Source organism: Pleurodeles waltl, chromosome 7, assembly GCF_031143425.1.
Source record: "Pleurodeles waltl isolate 20211129_DDA chromosome 7, aPleWal1.hap1.20221129, whole genome shotgun sequence".
Taxonomy (NCBI): domain Eukaryota; kingdom Metazoa; phylum Chordata; class Amphibia; order Caudata; family Salamandridae; genus Pleurodeles; species Pleurodeles waltl.
The window spans coordinates 58090806-58114852 of NC_090446.1; the positions used below are offsets into that span (position 1 = coordinate 58090806).

Sequence of the window (24047 nt, forward strand, 5' to 3'; positions counted from 1 at the left end):
CGTGAAGCGATCGGGCAGCAGAAAGGCCCACTAGACACCAGGTAGTTTATTTTTATAATTATATATAAGGGGAGCCGCCCCTTGGGCAAGTGTAGCTCCCCAGGGGGGCAAATTATTTTATGGCCATTTCCGCCCCCCTGGGGGCAGGTCGGCCTGTTTATATTAAGCCGATCTGCCCCCAGGGGGGCAGAAACCTCTAGACACCAGGGATCATTTTTTAAATTGTTTATATGTCACCTCTTAGGCAAGGGTCGTTCCACTGGGGTGGGGGGGGGGGGCAAATAGTTTTTAGGCCATTTCTGCCCTATCTTGAGGGCAGATTTGCCTATTTTTATTAGGCCAATCTGCCTCGAAGGAGGGCAGAAACCAAAATGCACAAGGGTTTTTTTTTTTTTATGTTAGTTACATGCAAGGGGAGCGACCCCTTAGGCAAAGGTCACTCCCCTGGGGTAAAAATGTATTTTAGGCCAGATCGGCCTATTTTAGTTAGCCGATCCGCCCCTTAGAGGGGCAGAAACCACTTAGGCACCAGGGATTGGTGTGTGTGTGTGTTTTGTGTTGGGGGGGCAGCTACTTGGGCAAGGGTCGCTCCCCATGGGGGCACATTACTGTTGGTCATTTCTGCTCCCTTTCGGGGCAGATCGTCCTATTTTTTAAGGCCCATCTGCCCTCAAGGGGGGCAGAAAGCCCATTAGAGACCGGGGAAGGTTTGTTTTCCAGAAAAAGAGGATGACAGAAAATAAACGGGGACAAAGTTGTTCTGCCCACCAGTGGGCAGATGGGGCAATTACTCCCGATCCACTCCCCGGGTGGGCAGAAAGTCTATTAGATGCCAGGGAATTATAAAAAAAAAAATAGTGGGGTGGTGGCTACCAACCAGTATGGGCATGGTTATGCCCCCACCCCAACTGAAGGGGGTAACAGTCTTTCAGCTCTCCACCGCACACTAAAACATCTTATCCTATGGCAAGCAAGAGGACATTTGATTTGTTTGGGTTTTGGTTTTACATTTGGGCCATGAGAGTTTGTCTAACTCTCAAAACTGTCCCACTTGGAATTGTGAGGGCTGCACTTTTTGGACGCTTTCATCTAGAAAAATCTATGAGACCTACACACGTCTGAAAACGAAAAATCTGGGTGAGTCCAGGGTGGCGTGCTTCACATGCACCTGCACCATTTTCTTACCCACAATGCCCTGCAAACCTCCAACTTCGCTTGAAATCACACATTTTTTTCCCATATTTTTGTTATGGAACCTTCCAGAATCTGCAGGAATCCACAAAATTCCTACCACCCAGCATTGTCTCATCTATATGGATAAAAAATCTACCCCACTTGTCAGCCTAAAAACATTTTTTTTTTTTCAAACTGCCCTTTTGGGCCCGATTTGGATTCCCCTCATTTTACCTATGTTTTTGGCTCTTCCCTGTCACAGGCTCTTGGCCCACCTGCACAAGTGAGGTAACATTTTTACAGGGAGACTGAGGGGAATGTTGGGTGGTAGGAAATTTGTGCCGGTGCAGTGATCCCACGCAGAAATGTGGGAAAAATGACATTTTTTAGCTAAACTTGATGTTTGCTGAGGATTATGGGTAAGAAAACACTAGGAGATCCACACAAGTCCGCCCTCCCTGGACTCGCTGGGGTGTCTAGTTTTAAAAAATGTTTGGGTTTGGTAGGTTTCCCTAGATGGCTGCTGAGCCCAGGGCCAAAAAACGCAGGTGCCCCCATGCAAAAACAGGTAGTTTTGTATTTGATCATCTTGATGGCCTACCCACACAAGTGAGGTATCATTTGTATCGGGAGACCTGGGGGAACCCTGGGTAGAAGGCAGTTTGTGGCTTCCCTCAGATTCCAGAACTTTGCAGCACCGAAATGTGAGGAAAAGTGTTTTCTTTTGCCAAATTTTGAGGTTTGCTAAGGATTCTGGGTAACAGAACCTGGTGAGAGCACCACAAGCTACCCCATCCTGGGTTCCCCTAGGTGTCTAGTTTTAAAAAATGCACAGGTTTGGTAGGTTTCCCTAGGTGCTGGCTGAGCTAGAGGCCAAAATCCACAGCTAGGCACTTTGCAAAAAACAGGTCAGTTTTCTTTAGGAAAATGTGATGTGTCAATGTTGTGTTTTGGGGCATTTTTTGTCACTGGCGCTAGGCCTACCCACACAAGTGAGGTACCATTTTTATCTGGAGACTAGGGGGGAATGGTGGGTGGAAGGAAATTTGTGGCTTCTCTCAGATTCCATAACTTTCTATCACAAAAATTTGAGGAAAAAGTGTTTTTTTTTTTTGCCAAATTTTGAGGTTTATAAAGGATTCCGGGTAACAGAATGTAGCAGGGTCAACAATGCCCGCTCCAGACCAGTGCCCCAGAGGACAAAGAACGGCACCCCAGGGGCACCTTACAGAGCGTGGATAGAATGTCAGCTGACATCAACCCGGAAGTGAAAGTGAAAGGAGCACGGAAGGGTCGGCGTTCTGCGCGGAGGAGGAGGTGGTGAAGGAGATTGCTGAACAAGAGAAACAGGAGCACGCCATCCGGAAAGATGAGGGCGACTGAGATGCCAACCCAACCATCACAAACTGAGCCCGCAACCACCAGCGGTCGGACAAACACCAGAGCCGGCCACGTCCCCGGAGGGACGTGGCTAACGCAGGTACGTACCTGCTTGTGGAATCTCACCGGGTAACACTAGTCTTGGGTTTATTAATAGTATTCATATTTTGTTTTGGTTTGAGGGTAAAATCACTCGCTTGATTAAAGACACTCACCATGCACGGAACGGGCTGCACAAGGTGTGGAGTTCGGGGAAACAGTGAACGATTACAGACGCTCCCCGGTGGAAAGCAGAGTGTTGACTGTTCACTCAAACACACACCTTCTCACAAAAAGACCTTTTTCCTTCCGAAGTAAAGACCGTCTTCAGAAAGGGATCCTCACGCGAGTCTGGGTGTATACCTTCACTCCCTACCCCATTTTATAATAACGAGGGCCAAACAAGTACACTTACCTGTATCTCTGGCTTTTCATTTTCTTCTGGGGTCCCACGATGGGGAGGCAGCCCGACCACGATCCTCTTCAAACGAAAGCAGAAAGAACACCATTAAAGGAATAATCCAACCAGAGAGAGAGAAAGCGGGAAAGGAGGATTGAGATACAGCAGAAAGAAAAGGAGAAAGTGACTCCAAGAAGAAGAAATAAGTGGACAGTTACTGAGCCTACCGTTACAATCACTCAGACCAAGTGAAAATGAATAAATAATATAATCACCTACAGTATGAGTTGGTGTATTCCATTATTATAGAAGCCTGCTCCCTACACAGAACCTGGTAAGAGCACCACAAGTCACACCATCCTAGTTTCCCCTAGGTGTCTAGTTTAACAAAATGCACAGGTTTGGTAGGTTTCCCTAGGTGCAGGCTGAGCTAGAGGCCAAAATCCACAGCTAGGCACTTTCCAAAAACACGTTTGATTTCAATGTAAAAATGTGATGTGTCAATGTTGCATTTCCTGTCACGGGCATAAGGCCTACCCACGCAAGTGAGGTTCCATTTTTATCGGGAGACTTGGGGGTTCACAGAATAGAAGAACAAGTGTTATTGCCCCTTGTCTCTCTCTACATTTTTTCATTCCAAATATAGGACAGTGTGTAAAAAAGACATTATTTGAAAAATGCTCTGTAATTCACATGCTAGTATGGGCACCCTGGAATTCAGAGATGTGCAAATAACCACTGCTTCTCAACACCTTATCTTGTGCCCATTTTGGAAATACAAATGTTTCCTTGATATCTATTTTTTATATTTCACCAAATGAATTGCTGTAAACCCGGTATACAATGAAAACCCATTGCGAGGTGCAGCTCCTTTATTGGCTCTGGGTACTTAGGGTTCTTGATGAACCTACAAGCCCTATATAGCCCTGCAAGCAGACGAGACCAGCAGACGTAACAGTATATTGCTTTTGAAAATCTGACACAGCAGGGAAAAGTTAGTAAAATGTGGAGAAAAATGGCAGGATTTCTTTTTTTTTTACCTCAATTTTAATATTTATTTAGTTTAGCTGTTATTTTCTGTAGGAAAACCTTGTAGAATCTACACAAATGACCCCTTGCTGAATTCTGAATTTTCCCTACTGTGTAGACGTGTTTAGCTATCCGGGATCCAGCATTGGTTTTGCACCCATTTCCGTCACTAACTGAAAGGAGGCTAAAAGCACAAAAAATAGCAAAAATGGGGTGTGTCCCAGTAAAATGCCAAAATTGTGTTGAAAAGTGTGGTTTTCTGATTCAAGTCTGCCTGTTCCTGAAAGCTGGGAACATGATGATTTTAGCACCACAAACCCTTTGTTGATGCCATTTTCAGGGAAAAAAACACAAGCCTTCTTCTGCAGCCCTTTTTACTTTTTTTTTTTTTTAAACGATTTTCTTGCTGTATTTTGGCTAATTCCTTGGTCTCCTCTAGGGGAACCCACAAACTCTGGGTAACTCTGGAATCCCTAGGATGTTGGGGAGAAAAACGATGCAAATTTGGTGTGGCTAGCTTATGTGGACAAAACGTTATGAGGGCCTAAGTGTGAACTGCCCCAAATAACCAAAAAGAGGCCTGGCACCTAAGGAGGAAAAGGCCTCGTAGCGAAGAGGTTAATCATTCTGAGAAGTCTTTATGTTCTATTTTCCTTTTAATGGCAATATTATCTATAATTAAGCCTCCAGCAGTCACTTAGAATGCATGGCAGGTAAAATTCATCCGAGTGTTGGAAATGAGGTTAAGATGGAAAAAAAACGAATTGACATATAACTCCGATTTCTCGACAAAACTCTGATTTGGTAATAGCACATTGTTAAATCTCCATTTGGTAGATCCCCGAGTGTCTGTTAATATATCAAAGTCAACTATAACAGGGGCATGATCTAAAATGAGCACAGAACCATGATAGGCATGTAACATAGATTAAAGAATATTCTGGGTTAAGAATCTGTAATCTATTTTAGATTTAGAGTGGTGTATATAGGAAAAATAGAGAGCTGGGTATTATTTATCTTAAGACTTAAAAAAGCTTTCTGACTTTGTCATCCTTAACTTCTTCTTCCATATGAAAGTGTAAAGTTTATTATTACTAGAAGGAGAACAAAGAGCATGCCCAACCCAGTTTCTTTTCTTCCTACAAAGACAATGTCCTGTTCTTTAAGGTGAGTTTATTGTAGTAGACCAATCAGGCATTTTTACCTTGATAAGTGAGTAAGATCTATTCTTGGGGTTAAATAGGTGTTTACTTTTTCATGAAATAACATGCAGATTACCCAAAAGAGATAAGTGAAGTCAATAAACATCAAACATTTGGATAGGCCTATATTGAAAATAACAATAACCTCAAAAGAGCACACAAGGCATAAACAAATATAACATCAACAATAAAAGGCTGCGTAATAAAAAAAAATTGTTGCATTAAGGAATAGGGATAAGAAGAGAGAGAATAGTTCATTGATAAGGGAGGAAACTGAAAAAGAAAAGAAAGAGCAAGGGAGGTAAAGAGACTCCCCTTTATTAGTAGAGAGGAAGTGGTAAAAAGCCAAAACACTTGAGCCACGGGTATCTGCAGTGAGATGAAAGATGCAATAAATTTAGGAGGGTGCATAGCGTAGATGTAGAGGCCAGCCGAGAGCAAACCCAAGATTACTATAAACATAGAAGATACATACTGGAGGAAGAATGAGTAGGAAATAAGATGAAAGAAGAAAAAACATGGATCATGGTGAAAGAAAAACTTTAAAGACTTACCAACATGAAAAGAACAATGCACCGGTGGATAAACTAAAACTAAAACAAGGGTACCGAGGATCAGAGAACACCTATATCCACAAGTCATGAACAGACTTTAAACCTGTGAAGTTAAAAGCGAGTAAGGGACCTAAGTAATAGTTTACAGAACTATGGGCCACATATATCAAACGTTTTTGCATTCGCAAATGGTGCGAATCGCAAAATTCATCCGTTTGCGAATGTAAAAATGCCTTTCACAATGTATGAAAGGCATTTGCAGTGCAATTTTAAGGAATCGCTAAAATACGATTCCTTAAAATTGCGACCCCATTTCGAGAATCGCAAATTGCGATTCTCTAAATAGAAAATCGCAAATAGAGAATTCCTATTTGCGATTTCCAAAGCACATGTATCAAGCATTTCCTAAATGCGAATTGAGCATTTACGAAATGTAATTACTACCAAATCCAATTTGGTGGTAAGCATGTGCAAATGTTAAAAATGCATTATAAATGTATTTTTTAAATTGACATGTAGTGCTCACATGCCCCTAAGGCATGTGTGTGCCACACATGTCTGCAAATATTTTTTGGGGTGCATCACAGAGGCCTTAGGCCCCCAGCACCCTGGGGTCTTCATTTCCTAATTTGCAAATTCCTAACTGGAATTCGCAAATTAGGAAATGCAAAACCATTCGCACCTATGGGCCTACAAGCCCATATGGTTGAATGGAGTCACAATCTCTATTTGCGATTCGGTGATAGCGTTTGCGATTTTTAAGAAATCGCTATTACCGAAGCGCAAAAATCATACATACCATTTTGCATTTCTTAAATAGCGATTTCGTAAAATTTGCTTTTTAAGAAATGCTATTTTTTTTTTTGATACATCTGGCCACAAGTTTTCCCTTTGAGAAGCCATCTATCTGGCTACATCTTGGCTGAAGAAAATCTTGTGACCAGACCATAACACTTGTTTGCGTTGTTTAGTGGCTTAGAGAACTTTCATAATATCATAGTATTGTAGAAAAAAACAATGACTCCTCTTGATCTGGCACAGTTGGAATTGACATATGTTGAGAGTGGATATTATGAGCTCTTTGAATATCAATTTAAGAGGGAATTTTCAGGCTGAAGATCTTGTGAATGTTGATTTTGAGGAACGTGATTTCAGACCCTTCTGTCCCCTCAGGAATACCATAAATGCTCAAATTGTTGCACCTTTTGTCATTCTCTAAATCTTTTTTTTTAATAAAGTAACTTCTTTGGACAGAGGCACTACTTTGGCCATTACATTCTGAGACTCTCTAACTCACTGCTAAACCTATGTAAGCCTGGAATCACAATAAACCTTTTTTCTTTAACTTTGAAGTGCAGCGCTTGCCTCTACAATGATGACTCTAGATTCTTAAGTTAATCCACAATATTTTCCGCAATTAAAGGTAACAGCAATTTTGTAAGAGGCTTTTTTTTTTTTTTTAACTTGTTAATGTTACCAGTGAGTTCCTTACAAGAGTTGGTGGGGGGGTAGGAGAAGCAATGGGTCTCAGAGGACGGAAGTTGTGCATTGATTATGATGAAAGCCAATAATAATTAACTATCTTAAGTATAGCGGCAATAATGGAGACTCCAGTAGTATGACCGTGAATGGTGGTGCACTGCTGAAGAAGGACTGTAATCAAGAATTGATCATAAAATCACAGGAACATTTTCAAATAATATGTTTCAAAGCAAAGATGTGTTGTGGAAACATTATGAGATTCAACTATTGACCTGCCAACTTTTTCAGCCTGCTAAGATGAGTTATAAGACAGCTGTGTGCAGACTGAAAGTCTTCAAAGAATAACAGAAATTGAAACAAAATAATTTTAGTCCTAGCAAAAATATGGTCATTGCATTGAGCTAGTCATTCAGTGACTCTGGAACACCAAATGTAAGTAAGGAGCCAAGGAGCGGGACAATGTGAATGAGAGAAAATGGCGGCTGCAGGACATGATGAGTGGCGGGCACCAGTCAGCAATAATGTGTACAGACCTTGAAGAGGACAAAAAACTCAACCTGTCGGCCTGAAGCCACTGCCATCCTCAAAACATTGACAAGGCAGTACGGATCTGTTCTTCCTCCACTGAGGATCTTCGAGGTATCCGGAGAGTTGCAAGTTAGGTGGCCATCTTGAGTCACTCCCTAGCATGCTTTCTCCAAATTGTGTAGTCTAATGAAGACTGCTGAGACATATGCATGTAAAATTTTGGACATTATTACTTCCCTCTCCTTAAACCTCCTATTCATCACCGAAACATGGCTCTCGCTGACTTTCTCAATACCTTTCAACATCCTAGTTCCTGAAATTTACACCCTCATATAGAAAGACAAACCCAAACAAAATGGAGGAGAGAAAAAAATCTGTCTGCTTCCACACAATCTATGGTACACCATGTTATACAAAAGGATGATGGACGGAGTGCTGAACAATGCAAACACTCACCCCCAGTCACAAATCTGGGTGTAATCCATCATTTCTTTGCTCACCATACCACTCTAGTTTGGACCCAGCCATATGCAAATCAGTCTTGACCCTGTTCCTCAAGGGAACAGTCCAGCCCGAACTGCCATGCCAGGTCCTCCCTGGACCGGAAACAAACACCCTGGGACTGGTTTCAAGATATCACCCTTCATCAGCCAGGCTAGCTTGAATCCAGTGGCACAGTGAGCAAGGGTCCCACATCTGGGCAAACCCTTCCCACTTAGGGCAACTTTAGCAACACAAAAGGATGATGGACGTAGTGCTGAACAAGGCAAACACTCACCCCCAGTCACAGATCGGTTATAGCCTCACTTTCCTTGAACAAACAATTGATTCGCACAATTATCCACTAACTTTCTTTTATTGGTGATTTCAGCATTCCTAGGAACATCATCAAAATCCTTCTCTTTCTCAATTGATCTCAGCATGACATTAAAGGCAACACTTTAAACCTGATAATTTCCTAGGCCACCAATACCATAAAGCCAGCTGCCCCATGGAATATTGATTGTTCATACCATCATACATACCCATTCCATATCAGTGCACCAGCTTTGCTCTATAAGGGCCAACTGAAAACAATAGAATTATGTTTTGACTGTTAAATAATATATGTCCTTCAACTCTCTAAGTGCTCAACAATATAACCTCATACTCACCTGCTTCAAGGAGGATCTTACGTTCTCCTACTGTACTTTAAAGGCTGTCAATAAACTGGCACCTACTATCTAAAATACATTAGTTAAAAAGCTGGGCACCCAAGGATCGTTGCTTCAGCAAATTACATAGAAAACTGGCAAAAACTGCAAACCCCATGCTTAAAGCTCTACTGCAAACATCTAGTACTTCCGGCAAAGTTCCTTTAAGGGTTGATGAGTCCCTGAGTTTTTGGAATACACTCTATCAAAACTTCTAGCCTTCATACGCCCTACTAAATCTTGCTATCTTCTTACAAAAGAGCCTAGAAATTCAAAGTGACATTTGAAAAAATATTGGCTATCCCAGCCTTACACTGCATCCTTGAAAGAACCATCTCAAAATGGGCTACTTCGAACAAGTGGGCATGGTTTCTTTCCTAAAATCATTGAGGTTTTAGTTGCGGCTATGTACCTATACAATCCCGTCCCAGCAAACTTGATAAAGTCCCAAACCCAGGATATTGTCTACTTATAATTATCATCCACTCCTCGCTTACTGAAGGTACCTTTTCCGCCTTCTTCAAATCCAGTCAACTTACTCATATGCTGTAAATGGCAAAGATACACACAAGTGACCTCAAAAACCTGAGACAGTTTCCAAATTGCTTATTTTCTGCAAATTCCTAGAAAGTATTCTCACTGTGGAACGTCTTTTCCACATCTTTAATCTTCTAAGCTTTTACGGTCTTCTAAACTCCTGCCAATGTGAGTTTGATCCTAAACTCAACATAGGAGGACACGTCTCCCATATGGGTCTGTTACATCAACAAGCACGGTTTAACACAAGACCATGCAGCATTGTTTGTAGCATGTACTGCTGCAGATAATATGCTCTGCACTCCTCTTATAACTAGTGTTGGATGCAGATATCTGTTAAACGCTTACTGTCTTGCAACTCCTTCCTCAAGCCCACAATCAAGAGAGAAAATACTCTACCTCAAATTGTTGTTTTTATTTTTCCTGCCATTGGCTTCAGATGTTCATTTCAAGCTCTGAAACCACTTTGCTACAACTGCAATCAGTTCAACTCCAGGCTCTCGGTTTTCCAGAGAGGGCCTCGAAAGATGTGTTCACAGTCATGACTTGGTGGGATGGTAGTTATTCAGAAGATTCCCTCTAATGCAAATCAGTGCAATTCAACATTCCTGTGCTCAGACCATCATAGAGTGTGTGATCTTTGTCTATCTCAAGAGTATCAAGACCATGAGGAAGCAAACTGTTCAGCCTCCAAGGCTTTCAAAAGTAAAAAGAAAATATGATACAGAAAGGAGTATTGCTGGGCATATTATAAGATGCACTGATACGATACATTTAAGTTGATGCCAGTCTTTTAACCGAAAGGTCATTGCTTTGGGCATGCCACCAGGGAAGGCAGAGGAGTCTCAACATCCTTCCCTCAGATGGCTCTTATGTAAGAAGAAAATGCAGTATGAGGCTCAATATAAACTGGACCTAGGACAAAGACTACTCCAAGGACAAACAGACACACACAAATCAACCTTCTGGGGTTCAACCTCAAATGTAATCTTGAACAAAGGCAGAGTAGTGCTTTCAAAGCAGTCTCACATATAGTAATGACACTGTAGAAGCTTCAACTCATAGGTACCAATCCTCCACTCAAAACTACACCTTGGAAGTCCTGAGGTGCCAATCCAACACCTTTGGCTTCCAAGCCAGCATCAAAAAAGCTCTTCTTCCCAGCCTCTGCTTGCATGTCTAGACACCACCAAAAGCATGACAGAAACGCTGATGTCAGGTGAATGTACAGCTTCCTTTGCCTGACATCTAGAAGAAGTTTAGCAAAACCTCCCCAGCAGGAGTTGATTCAGATGCCCCTCAAGAAGTAGACACTTACTTTCATGGAGTCTATTTTGGAGGAACACAAGAAATCACCAAGAAGTGCAGACACACAGACCTTTTAAAAACTGAGAACGCTGTGTAGTTTCTTCCTATGCTTAGGAGCATCACAAAGTGTGCAGCAGAGAATTTTAACCAGCCAGTCAAGACCAGGGTGGTTACACACAGGGTCGAAAAGAAATGTAAAACTGCTCTGGAAAACCTATTCTATATAAGGGGTAATGCTCCTCTAGACACACTGGTGGCACACACAGCTTGCAAAGTAGTTTTTGAATGTGACCGGTGAAGAATATCCTCCCTACAAAGAAAGCGGAATGATCGATGTGGCTGGAAAGCATGTCTCTGTGAAGGCAGCAACACAGTGGCTTAATACCAGTTGCATTTGCCTCCTCTCAAGGTATGACCAGTACCTTTGGGAAGAGATGAACCAGCTAATCAAATGCCTTCTGAAGGCATACAAGAAGAGATGGTGACCTAGTCCACTAGAGCAAGACGATCTCCAATGCAAACGTCTGTTGTGCTATGGTGCACCTAATACCACTACTAGGATAGTCACGTAGTATTCTTCTTCAGAAACAATGCGGTTAAATTATCTAATTCCTTTCTGTGGTTGAGCAGCAGCTATTTAATGTTTCTTTTGATGGTAAACACCTATTCTGTCCTCAGTGGATATGAAGTATGTATATGTTATTTCTATAGGGCAAACTGAGCTAAAAGGCAGCGGAGTGCTGTACATGGTCAACGGTAAACTTACAGTCAATGAGTAAGAGTAGATGGAGTTGGATGGAAAATGTGTTACTTCATTGATTTGTAGTGTTCTTTAAAGAGGTGAGTCTTCAACTCTTTTGTAAATTGGAGCAGCTTTGTTGCAGTCCTAATGGATGCTGGAATGCTGTGCACATTCTGGCTGCATAGCTGGAAAATACATACTGTCTTGTTCTTTCTTCTGGGAAGATGCCTTGAATGATGGAGGCATTTACAGTGGCAAGTAGGGGTAAGACAATATTTCCAGAGAGATCTGATGAAATATAATGATACAACATCTTCATAAGGGACTTTCAGGGAGTTTAGTAGGCCTGTAAGTTCTGGGAAAGATAAAGGCTGGCCATTGTGAAATTCTGCAGGAAAGGGTGGGTGTAAAAATTGAGCCAGTCTTGGTGTCATTGATGTGCTATCAAATCTGCTATATTTTTTCCTGGAAAGAGTTTGGTAGCATTGCACTTTTCTGTGGCATGAGGAATAAGTATTTACTAAAGGGGGTTTATGCAGTGATTCATTATTTTTAACAGCGTTCTTCTGTTGGTGTCTTTATTGATGGTGTTGGTATAGTACTTTTTGACTGATGTGATGAGCTTGCTGTGTGTTGAGTGGAGGGACTTCAAATCAACAGCGATTGATAGTTCTGTTTTTATTCTCTTTTCTTTTGTGTCTAGAGATTGTTCCTTTGCCATCAAGGTCTTTAGAGAACCACAGTGCTGAAGGCCTTGACTTTAACTTGCATGTTGTAATTGGGGTGTGGATGCTCCAAAAGAACATAACCCCTTCGCTACCAGGCCTTTTCCCCCTCCTGTGCCGAGCCATTTTTTTGGCTATTTGGGGCAGTTCACGCTTAGGCCCTCATAACTTTTTGTTCACATAAGCTACCCACGCCAAATTTGTGTCCTTTTTTTCCAACATCCTAGGGATTCTAGAGGTACCAAGACTTTGTGTGTTCCCCAGAAGAAAGCCAAGAAATTAGCCAAAATACAGTGAAAATTTCGTTTTAAAAAAAAAACAAAATGGGAAAAAGGGGCTGCAGAAGAAGGCTTGTGCTTTTTTCCCTGAAAATGGCATCAACGAAGGGTTTGCGGTGCTAAAATAACCAGCTTCCCAGCTTTCAGAAACAGGCAGACTTGAATCAGAAAACCCAATTTTTCAACACAATTTTGGCATTTTATGATTTTGTGTTGTGCTTTCAGCCTCCTTCCAGTCAGTGACAGAAATGGGTATGAAACCAATGCTGGATCCCGGGAACCGAAACATTTCTGAAAAGTAGACACAATTCTGAATTCAGCAAGGGGTAATTTGTGTAGATCCTACAAGGGTTTCCTACAGAAAATAACTGAAAAAACAATATTGAAATTGAGGTAAAAAAACAGAAATGTTTCTCTATGTTTTACTCTGTAACTTTTTCCTGCAATGTCAGATTTTTTAAAGCAATATACTGTTACGTCTGCTGGACTCTTCTGGCTGCGGGGATATATAGGGCTTGTAGGTTCATAAAGAACTCTAGGTACGCAGAGCCAATAAATGAGCTGCACCCTGCAGTGGGTTTTCATTCTATACCGGGTATACAGCAATTCATTTGCTGAAATATAAAGAGTAAAAAAAATAGCTATCAAGAAAACCTTTGTATTTCCAAAATGGGAACGAGATAAGGTGTTGAGGAGCAGTGGTTATTTGCACATCTCTGAATTCCGGGGTGCCCATACTAGCATGTGAATTACAGGGCATTTCTCAAATAGATGTCTTTTTTACACACTCTCTTATATTTGGAAGGAAAAAATGTAGAGAAAGACAAGGAGCAATAACACTTGTTTTGCTATTCTATGTTCCCCCAAGTCTCCCAATAAAAATGATACCACACTTGTGTGGGTAGGCCTAGCGCCCGCGACAGGAAATGCCCCAAAACACAACGTGGACACATCCCATTTTTTGACAGAAAACAGAGGTGTTTTTTGCAAAGTGCCTACCTGTAGATTTCGGCCTCTGGCTCAGCCGGCACCTAGGGAAACCTACCAAACTTGTGCATTTTTGAAAACTAGAGACCTAGGGGAATCCAAGATGGGGTGACTTGTGGGGCTCTGACCAGGTTCTGCTACCCAGAATCCTTTGCAAACATCAAAATTTGGCTTAAACACATTTTCCTCACAATTCGGTGACAGAAAGTTCTGGAATCTGAGAGGAGCCACAAATTTCCTTCCACCCAGCGTTCTCCCAAGTCTCCCGATAAAAATGATACCTCACTTGTGTGGGTGGGCCAGGTGCCTGCAACAGAATAAGGCCAAAAACTTGTAGAGATAGCGGGGTTAGCACAGTGAGTTGATAAGGACATATTCTTCTTTTATACATCTTTAGGCTGACTCTGCTTTAGGGACCCACACAAGTGAGGTGTCATTTTACTTGGGAGACTGAGGGGAACGCTGGGAGTAGGAATTTTGTGCTAGAGTGGTGATCGTACAAACAAAAGTCAGGGAAATATGCTTTTTTAAGCAAATTTTGAGGTTTGCAGAGGAGTCTGGGTAAGAAAATGTTGGGGGATCCACGCAAGCCACACCTCCCTGGACTCCTTGGGGTGTCTAGTTTAAAAAAATGTCTGGGTTTTGTAGGTTTCCCTAGATGAAGGCTGCCCCCAGGACCAAAAACATAGGTGCCCCTCCCCCCCAAACACAGGTAGTTTTGTAATATATCATTTTGATGTGTCCACATACGTCTGTGATGTGCCAAACACTAAAATTGTGAAAAGAAACGCACTTAGGTTATGTGAAAAAGACCCCTCACCCACCAACCAAGTTGGTGGCATGCTTCATCATCGGGTCCCACCCGAGGCAATTAGCATGTCACAGGTGTGCTGCGACACCTGATTACAGCGGAGCAGGTTTTGTCATTTTTACCACACATACTGTGAGTGTTGGTTCAGTGGATAAAATTTTATTAACAAGAGATTTCACAAAAATGAAATGCACTGTTAATAACTGAAAGGCCAAAAAACTGAACCAATGACTCACAGCTCGTGAGCTGTAAAGCCACGGCAAGGCACCAACCGCTTTACAGTCCATTCACACACCTTTCATACATGACATGCACAAGACCATTCACGCCACGAGCCACGGGCCCAGCACATTACAACACTCGCATCGACAGACAGCGCCACTCAAGGGACCATCACTTACATACACCCACATGCCTGATACAACAATCACACCAGCTGATGGGAGTGTGTGGACTGGTGTTTGGCTGGCAGTGTGTTGCAGTAGCCAACAGCAAGTCAATATGTACACTATGTACACCCTCAGCCAAGCCCCACCCCACACACAATAGCATCACTTTTTTTTTTTAAAACAAAGAAACCCCTAACTAATTAGAAATAATTACAAAACTACAAACACAAAAGCTCTAACTAAGTACATGACAGAAATGCTAACCATGAAACTGAACACATGAAAATACAAAACAGACATGAGTTTACACTCATGGTTGTTCCCAGTAATTCTTCTGGGTGTGGTAATTCTTAAAACAACCACCCACACACAGCCCAGGCTTTGAAGGACAATCTGGGCAGTACATTCGAGTCTCCCTCCGGATACCTCTTCGAAAACACACTCTACATTTCTTAGCTGGAAAGTCTTTTTTGGGTGTGGGAGGAATGTGCTCAGCAAAGTGGCGATCTTTCAATCTAACCACATCCTCCACCACTGCTTCTCTAGGAATTCTGGTCTGTTCCACCACAATAAGGCTCTCTATCACTGACTCCTGAAATTTCACAAATGTCATCTTTTGACTCTGGAGACCTATCCTTAAACACAATAAAAGCATTAAAAGTTGCTAAGTGGAAGAGGTGAATTGCTAACTTCTTATACCAAACGTAAGACTTACGAATAGCAGTATAAGGTTCCAACCTTTGATCAACTCTATCTACACCTCTCATGTGCTCATTATAATCTAAAATGCACACAGGTTTGCGCACTTCAGCAACCTGGCCCCAAACAGTCACGGGGGAAGTACTCTCATCATGGATGGTACTTAGCATGTTGACATCCCACCTGTCTGAAAACTTCAAATCTAGCAGCTCATCATTCCGCAAGGCACTGCACTGTCCCCTCTGAAGTTTTTTACAGACAAGCTCCCTTGGATAGCCTTTCTGGTTACAACGAATTGTGCCACAAGCAACAGTGTCCACGCTAAACAATTCCTTGAACAACTGCACTCCAGTGTAAAAGTTATCTACATACAAATAGTGACCTTTGTTGAACAGCCATCTACCAAGTTCACACACAATTTTCTCAGTAACTCCAAAAGTGGGAGGACCACCAGGGGGGGTCAATACTGGAATCCCTACCAGTGTAGACACGGAAATTATACACATATCCTGTTCTACTTTCAGACAGCATATACAATTTAATTCCACATCGTGCCCTCTTTCTAGGAATGTACTGCCTAAAAACCAAACAACCCTTGAAGAGGACCAAAGACTCGTCCACAGCTATTTCTTTGCCTGGAACATAGACCTCTGAAAAACGATCTACAAAATGATCAAGGACAGGCCTAATCTTAAACAGACGGTCAGAATCAGGGTGATCTTGTGGCAAGGCAAATGCATTGTCAATAAAATGCAGCATCCTAAGAAGAAGCAAATACCGATTACGACTCATTGTTGCAGGAAATATAGCTGTTGCCATCAAGGGGCTAGTAGACCAATAAGAAGCCAGTGACGGCTTCCTTATCAACCCCATCAAAAGAGTCAAACGTAGAAACCTTTTCATCTCCTCCAAATTTGTGAGAATCCACTGGGCAGCTCAAGAGTGCGGCCTAAGTCTAGCACCGTTGTCCCTCAAATACTGCTCCGCATACAAATTAGTCTGCTCAACAATCTCTTCCAAAAACACATCATCCACAAATAACTCAAAGAAATTGACAGGCAAAAAGTTCTCAGTGTTGACTCTATACCCCGTGAGACCAGTAAAGGCAGGCAACTCTGGCTGCTCCATGTTTGGGGCAACCCAGAGTTCAGGTCTTCTAACAGGAAACCTTTCAGCCCCAGGTTGCTGCACTGATGGCACATCAGTGTCCTCCTCTAAAACAGGCCCTTCATCTGCACTGAGTGTGGCTTCCTCATCAGAAGATATCTCTCCGACAGAAACTTCACTGCCAGAATCCCTCACTTCCTCCTCTGCCTCAGATGCAGAGTCCGTCTCATAATCATGATCAGACAATGACTCAAAAAGCATACCAACCACCTTCTGAGCGGTCATCCTGCGGCTAGGAGGCAAAAAATTATCACAAATGCAAATACTTCGTCAGTTGACAAACATCCCACCATCAAGCATTCAGAAATTGGTGCCTAAGTGGATTCTGCCATAGGGTCATATGGGCCTACTAAAAAATAGGCCTATCTGCCCCAAGGAGGGCAGAAAATACCTTTAGTAGTGTGTCCCCAGGGGGAGCGACCCTTGCCCAAGCGCCCACCCCCAAACAAAAAACAAACCACACACACACTATCCCTGGTGCCTACATGGCTTCTGCCCCTCTTGGGGGCAAATGGGCCTAAAACAAATGGGGCCATCTGTCCCCAAGGGGGGCAGAAATGGCCAACAGTTCAATGCCCCCCACATAAATAAACATATTTTTTAAAATCCCTGGCGTTCTAGTGGTTTCTGCCCCCCTTGGGGGCAGAACAGCCTAAAAATAATAGGCTGATCTGTCCCCAAGGGGGGCAGAAATGGCCTTGGTACACGTGCCCCCAAAGGCGCGGCGACCCTTGCCCAAGGTGCTGCCCCCCCCCTCCACTAACACACACACACACTATCCCTGGTGTCTAAGTGGCTTCTGCCCCCCTTGGGGGCAGATGAGCCTAAAAATAATAGGCCGAAATGGCCACAATAAACATGCCCCCAAAAGGGACTGACCCTTGCCCAAGGGGCCGCTCCCAAAGACGTAAACATTTTATCACAACAACAAACAAAAAAATCCCTGGCATCTAGTGATTCTGCCTCCATTGGGGGCAGATCGGCCTAAAAATAATAGGCCGATCTGCCCCCAAGGGGGGCAGAAATGGGCACAATAAACATGCCCCCAAAAGGGAGCGACCCTTGCCCAAGGGGCTGCTCCCAAACACGTAAACATTTTATCACAACAACAAACAAAAAAATCCCTGGCATCTAGTGATTCTGCCTCCATTGGGGGCAGATCGGCCTAAAAATAATAGGCCGATCTGCCCCCAAGGGGGGCAGAAATGGGCACAATAAACATGCCCCCAAAAGGGAGCGACCCTTGACCAAGGGGCTACTCCCAAACACGTAAACATTTTATCACAAAAAAAAAAAATCCCTGGCATTTAGTGGATTCTGCCCTCCTTGGGGGCAGATTGGCCTAAAAATAATAGGCCGATCTGCCCCCAACGAGGGCAGAAATGGCCAACATAAACATGCCCCCAAATGGGAGTGAGCCTTGCCCAAGGGGCCGCTTCCAAGCATTTACACATTTCAAAAATAAAAAATCCCTGGCTTCTAGTGGGCATTCCTGCTGCCCAACACTCAGAGACACCGGGGGAAAGGAAAAACCTTTCCTTTCGCCCGGTGCCTCTTTGGCCCAAACCCCTCACCCGCTGGAGGAGAAACTTACCTGTTTCTCTCTTCGCCGCCTTGAAAGCAAATGGCTTCAAGTGCGACCGGCTTTGGGTAATGATGTCAGCACGCGATGGCTTTATAGCAATCTCTCCACTCCCACAGCATGGGACAGCGAGACACTTGAGAGCACCAGGAAAAGCCAGGGCAGGGCACCCCCCTTGATTGGTTGGTTGGTCAGTCCCCCATGAGGCCCTATTTGAGGTTTTGGGGCTGCATGACCCCAGGTGCCTATTTTTGACACTAGCCAATCTGTCTGCCCCTATCACACTAGAATTACATGCCCAGCCTGACATATAATTTAAAGTTCCTACCACTGGTATGGAGTGTCAGTGCAATTAAAACAAAATAATGGTGTAGTTTGGTGTGCTGTTTAGATCTTGCACCTGTACCTAGAACTCTATTGCACAAATTTATATGGTCAAATCAAGACATTATCTGTATTCAATTACGTACACCATACCAATAACTAGAGTGCAGGGGCAAAAGAGGTTATTACCATGGTAAAACGGAAAGCGATGGACTGATCCTCGGGGTGAGGGAATGTGAGAAAATCCCTAGATACGCGGCAGAGAATGATACTTTGGCAGACATTGATGAGTTAATTGAGGAGGTGGCGGGGCTACCTGTTCATAAAGACAAACTCCATGGCAAGTTAGGTAATTGGCCTGCTCCTAAGGTTAAATCCAAAGGGTTGCTCCACAAGGGAATTAAGCCCTTTCTCCAACAAACCAAAAAGGTGCAGTCCCCTAACCCTAACAGTAATGTTACATCAAGCAGGAATATCTCCCCTTCCCCCACCCAACTTGACATCCCCTGAAATGATTGACTCGGACTGTGTGACTGAGCTGATCCCAACTTCATCATCTATAATTAATCCAGTGGAATGCTCCAGTAGATATGCAGGATTGGATACCACAGAACCTACTGAGGTAGAAACTATGGCGTTTAGGCATCCCCCCAATAGAGATAGTGGGCCAGATGTAGCAAGGCGTTAGCGCCTCGCAAACGGCGAAAAACGCCGTTTGCGAGGCGCTAATGCCTGCGCGCGATGCATAAACACATTTTGCGAGTCGGAACCGACTCGCAAAATGTGTTTCCGACTTGCAAATAGGAAGGGGTGTTCCCTTCCTATTTGCAACTCGCACCGCGATGTAAGTTGATTTGTGACCGCAAAAGCGGTCACAAATCAACTCGCAGTTACCATCCACTTCAAGTGGATGGTAACTCATTCGCAAACGGGAAGGGGTCCCCATGGGACCCCTTCCCCTTTGTGAATGATCACAAAAATAATTTTTCAGAGCAGGCAGTGGTCCAATGGACCACTACCTGCCCTGAAAAATACCGAAACATAAGGTTTCGGTTTATTTTTCAAAGTGCAGCTCGTTTTCCTTTAAGGAAAACGGGTTGCACTTTGAAAAAAAAAACTGCTTTATTGAAAAGCAGTCGCAAACATGGAGGTCTGCTGACGACAGCAGGCCTCCATGTTTGCGAGTGCCCATAGTCGGTATGGGGCCGCAATTTGCGACCCACCTCATTAATATTAATGAGGTGGGTCATTGCGACCCCATACCGACTCGCAGAAGGTGTCTGAGACACCTTTCTGCATGTGGTTTTGCGAGTTGCAATTTGCGAGTCGCTATGACTCGCAAATTGCAACTCGCAAAACCATACTTACCTACATCTGGCCCAGTATCCCTCTATTGATCAGTTGCAATCCATAAAGAATGAAATTACACAGATACAGGATTGCGTAAGTCGATTGGCTGACAATTAAAATAGCAGATTGAATAAATTAACAACACTGGGGGGCGTGGTCTGGCCACGGAGCGCGATGGGTGCCTAGACGGAGAGCTCTGCGAGGCGGCCGGGCAGAGGACGGGGGCATCGTGGCGGGGGGGGCACAGAGCCTCTCTCCAGGGGCACTGCGATCGGCGGCGTGAGGGTTTGGCCTACGGAGGAGCCCGGAGCCACGGCCTCTTCTGATTTTGGAGACCGGCGCACTTGAGGACAGTGGCCCAGGGGCAGAGCGGACGCTCCTGGGCACCTAACTTTCACCCATGCCGTGAGTCATGCTGCTTTCCCCCCACCGCCACCGTGAATAGGAGGCCTAGCTCTTTATTTATTATGTTTTTTAATTTTTTTTAACTGAAGTGCAGCCTGTGGTGGGGGCCCGATTCCTTGGCCCATCGCGGCCAGCCCCATACGCAGAGTTTGCCGACGCTCTTCTGCTCCTCTACATGTCTGCATTCTGGCTCCACAGGAGGAACGCTGGACATCTTGGGGGGGCTATGCTGTGCTGGGGGCCCTGCGAGACCTTGTCCCCCTCTCTCCCTTTTTATTTTTTGGGAGTTCATCTGCTCTCTCCCCGCTTGCCTGCTCCCCCCCATCCTGCTGCCAGGGAGGGTACCTGTGGATCATAGGGGGGCCGCGCCAGAGGACGGACGGACAGGCCGGTCATCTCGTAGTGCCGGGCGCACTGCCACACCGGATGCCCATGGAAATCCTGGAGAAGCCCTAGAGGGGGACGGGCGCAGTGCCGGGAGCCGTGAGATGAAGCTTACCATTGCGGTTTGAGTAGCACTCTCGCCTGGCCTCCTTCTGGCATCATTTTTCGGCCAGCTGACTTGGACAGAGTCACGTGGTCCCGCTACAGCGACAAAGGGGCTACAAGGGATCTGGAACGCACATTTGCCCCCCTTTGGAAGCCTACTGGGATCATTGGAGATCTGCCATTGAGTGACTGTGGCAAGGACTAAAACTCGTGCCCCTTACCTCACCCCCCTGCCTTCCCTCCTTTCATCGCTGCGAGGGCCGGGTGTGGAGGGACGCAGGACCCTCTGGGAGATGACACGATATGATGCGTATGGAACCGGGGCACCCTGCTTAGCGGTCACCCTTGCCCCTGCTAGATGAAGTCTGAGGCTTCCGTCCTGCCACAACATTGATATTGCAATGGACAGACACCTTTTCTCCATGGGCTAAGATCCTTTTCCTTTCCTGGAGCACGAATTGCACCGCGGACCCCATTGGGACTGAAGCGCACATTTACCATGTGGCTGTGGGACCCAGGCCTTCCAACCTCCTCCCCTCCCTTCCACCCATCTTCCCGTCCACGCAGAGTGCGACCAACTACAGCTTTGAGCGAGGACCCCGATCCCTCTGCAACATCGCTATCAGGCTCTGCGACGAGGCCGGAGATGCCAGGTGGCCGGTCGTCCCACAAGAACTCTGGCAAGCCGGCGAGACAGTTGCTCTTTTCTGAGGCCTTACTCCAGACAAAGGGCCCTCTTCCCACGCCGGCGACGCAACCACAGGCCACACACCATGACATGACGGAGCCAACCCAGGAATCCACCATGGATCGTATCCGCCAGGAAATTTCAGCTTTTGACCGCAAATTGGAGGGGATGGATAGTGCAATGGTCTCATTGACCGTGAAAACGAAATCCATCCATATGGAAATTGCAAGCTTTCAGACCCGTGTTCTGGAATTGGAACAGCGAGTGTCAACAGTGGAGGCCCACACCTCTTCCTTCCAGGATAGGGACTAGGAACTCCTCTTCCTCTGCAGTAAGCTGACAGACCTGGAGGAAAGGAGCCGGAGGGACAACGTCCGCTTCCTAGGTTTTCCTGAAAATATTGAGGGGGAAGATCTTCATGGATTCCTACGGAATGCATTGCCTAGGATAACTGTTACTGCCTTTGATCCACCTTTGGAGTTCCAACCAGCTCACACTCTGGGCCCCAGGAGACCGGGCGCGGACTCCCACCCCGACCGATCATAGCCTGCCTTCTTCGCCACACACAAGCCCGCCAACTTATACAGAAAGCACGCACACAGGGTCCCTGCCAGCTGGATGGGCAGGCACACGATCAGTATACTGGTGGACTTCTCCAAGGAAACCAGTGACGCCGAAGGGCCTTTCTGGCCCTCCGCCCCGCCAGATGGAGGTGAAATATGGTCTGTTCGACCCGGCGCAGATGTGGATAACAATAAATGCCACATCCAAAGACTTCTACAACCTGGACGACCTACGTTCCTTCTTAGATGGCCTCTCGCTTATGGACTCTTCCACCGCGCCTCCACACCGTGATACAACGGTTGCGGACCAGAATACTGCCTCTCCCGACCCTGCCCCAGGAGGGTCAGGGTCTGCCCACCTCCCTCCCCTCTCCCACCCCAGGGGACGGGACTTGGAGAGACTCCTTAACAGCCACGATGACAGAGGGCAGGTACTGCATGCAGTGGCGTTTCACACGCAGACGCCAGACAGAGACAAATCCTGCTCCCCTTTAAAGCCCTCTACAGCGCCCACTTGACCTTGCCACATGCTATTGGGCTGTAGGAATTGGGCACCTGGCAATCACAGCCTTCTTTCGTCCTGGGGACGGAAGACCCTTCCTTGACCCACTGGATGGCTGAGTCCAGTTTTCTTATTACTGCATTATGTTGAGTGCTTTGTTCTTCCTTTGTTATCTTTGCCAAGCAGAGTTTTCTTATAGCCACGATGCAGGAGCTGAGTGGATTTCTGAGGACTGTCCAGCCCCCGCTGAGACTTTAACTATGTGGGACAATACATGCTCCTCAGGCCTAGTGGCCCAGCGATTGCCCTAATGTTATAACTGTTAATGCAATGTCGACTGTTCGATTGTTTGATGGTCTGATTGTTCATCATTGCTGCATTACCTCTGAGGCTCATGTGTTGCTATTTGCATCCTCTCCCCCTCCTCTCTATCTGCACTTTGCATCGCTCCCCCCTCACCCCTGCCTTTTCCTCCCCCCACCCTCTTTTTTTGATGAGTATGCAGCACCACTGACACCATCGCAGCTCTCACTACCCTGCCTTTTTCCCTCCCCTCCCTACTTTTGTTCCCCCCTCCCTACCTTCCCCCCCTCTTCGTGCTCCTCCGGGGGGGGGCTTGCTGACACAGCCGCAGCGTGCCTCGGCCTCCCCCTCGACGGGTATGCTCCCCAGTTGTGTGGTGTTGCGCTGCTGTGCCCCTCGCTGAGGGACCCCAGTCCAAACCATACCTCGCCGCATCAAGCCCTCCTGGGAGAGCCTGGCTCCGAGACCCTGGATAGTTCGTACCGAAGTTAGCACCAGCGGACAAAGGTGGCCCCACGCTGCGCCCCCGTCCCTGGCCTTGGCCCTGCCGACCTTTCCTGGCGCTGGGACGAGGAAGGTCCAGGTATAGACCCGTAGATTAAAGTTTGGGTTCTCTGGGGCCTTAGTTGGCTCCATTTTTCCTTTTTTGTTCTTTCTCTTTTTATTTTATTTTCTTACTTTTCCTTCTCTCTTTTCTACCTTCTTCTTCTTTTTCTTCTTTTTCTTCTTATTTTTTCTCTTTTTTTTTCTTTTTCTTTTTCTTTTTCTTGCCTTTCCCCCTTCCTTTCTTTTTCTCCTGACTCTCCTCTCCCTTGGTCTTCCTCTTCCCGCCTCTTTTTGCTCTCCATTGCTCTCCCCACCCTGACTGGGACCGGTTCTACCCTGTTGCATCTGTCTCTCTACCTACCCCTGCCTTGCTTCCCCCCACACCCTCTTCCCCCCTGCCTTGCTTCTTCTCTTTCTCCTCCCCTTCCTTTCTACCTCCCCTCCACCCCCCACTTCATACTTTGCCCTCTAGCCCTCCGCCTCTCTTTCCCCGCCTCCTGGTGTCTTTCCTATCTCGCCCTTTCCCTCTCCTATCTCTCTTCCCATCATTTTCCTCCCCCACTCATAATTTTCTCGGCCTTATATTATATATTATTCAGTGACTTGCACCCCTTGCCCCCGCTCCCCTATTTCTCTATCCCACCTCTCTGCATCTTCTGCCCTCGCCGTTCT

At 45.4% G+C, this 24047-nt stretch overlaps 1 protein-coding gene across 3 annotated transcripts in view; it reads left to right on the plus strand.

Annotated features, from left to right (window-relative positions):
* Positions 1-2423: 2423 nt before the first annotated feature.
* The window catches only part of LOC138303623 (early activation antigen CD69-like), a 134475-nt gene continuing 112851 nt past the window's right edge, over positions 2424-24047 (plus strand). The window contains exon 1 of one of the 3 annotated variants that reach the window (XM_069242917.1): positions 2424-2682. The gene's annotated coding sequence lies outside the window, so the exon portion shown is untranslated. The remainder of the gene's footprint in view (positions 2683-24047) is intronic. The other 2 variants (XM_069242916.1, XR_011205431.1) reach the window with 2 other exon arrangements.